Here is a 1,161-nt window from a genome sequence, read left to right on the forward strand (position 1 = left end):
TAACGGGCTTATCATTAACACATAAAAACAACTATAATTATATGCTGCAGCTGAAACTTAGCTCAAATAGTTATCCATGTATTTCTTAATAGGTTTAATTATTTTGTTAGTCCCTATAATTTCGTAAAATTTTCAATTAGGTCTCTATATTTTTTTTCTTTTTAATTGGGTCCTTGCACTAATTTTTTTTTTCAATTAAGTCCATCTTAGTAGTAATTGACTTAATTTTATAAGGACCCAATTAAAAAAAAAAGAATTGGTATAGAGACCTAAATAAAAAGAAAAAGAAGTGTAAGGACTCAATTAAAAAAAAATTTGGTACAAGAACTCAATTAAAAAAAAGTATAGGACCTAATTGAAAATTTCGCGAAACTATAGAGACCAACAAAATAATTAAACCTTCTTAATATGCTACATTCAGATTATTTAATCTATCTGACAAAAAAAACTATAATTATATGCTATTCAATCAATTTGAAAAAAAATGGTAAATTAGACTAATTCCAAATGGATAATTATATGCAAGTACTCTACTATGCTCTATGCAAAGTTGTGAAGATTAGAATATAAAAGAAATTAGTCTCTAAAATTATATTTGTGCTTTAATCTAATTTAAAAATTTTTAATTTATTTAATTTAGTTTTTTAATTTGACATTAATGATTTATTTTTGTCACACAATTATTAACGACATGTTAAGATAGATCCATAAATATTACATTATATTTTTTATCAATTATCTAATGTGTTAATTAAAACCTTTTACTTCAATTTAGTTAAAATAAGAGTTTTAAATGCTTCGTAAAAAACAAATTGAGATAAAAATAAAAATAGTTTCAAGTGTTTAAAAAATCTAGTAAAGTACTTGTCAATCCATTTTAGTGCTTCGTTGACGGTTTTACAATAAAAATAAGACTAGAAACTAATACAAATTATAAATGCTAAGTTGAGAGACCAAATCAAATAAATCAAAATTAAAATCAAACGAGTGTATGCAAGTTAATAATACTTTCTTAAAAAGAGCTCAGTAGAATTTATTTTTATAATAATATTATTTTAATAATAATATATTTTGATAATTAAAATAATATTTTATTAGCTAAAAAATAATATAATTAATTAATTAATAATATTATTTTTATATAAATATCAAAAGTATTTA

Source organism: Arachis ipaensis, chromosome B09, assembly GCF_000816755.2.
Source record: "Arachis ipaensis cultivar K30076 chromosome B09, Araip1.1, whole genome shotgun sequence".
In the NCBI taxonomy this organism is placed as follows: domain Eukaryota; kingdom Viridiplantae; phylum Streptophyta; class Magnoliopsida; order Fabales; family Fabaceae; genus Arachis; species Arachis ipaensis.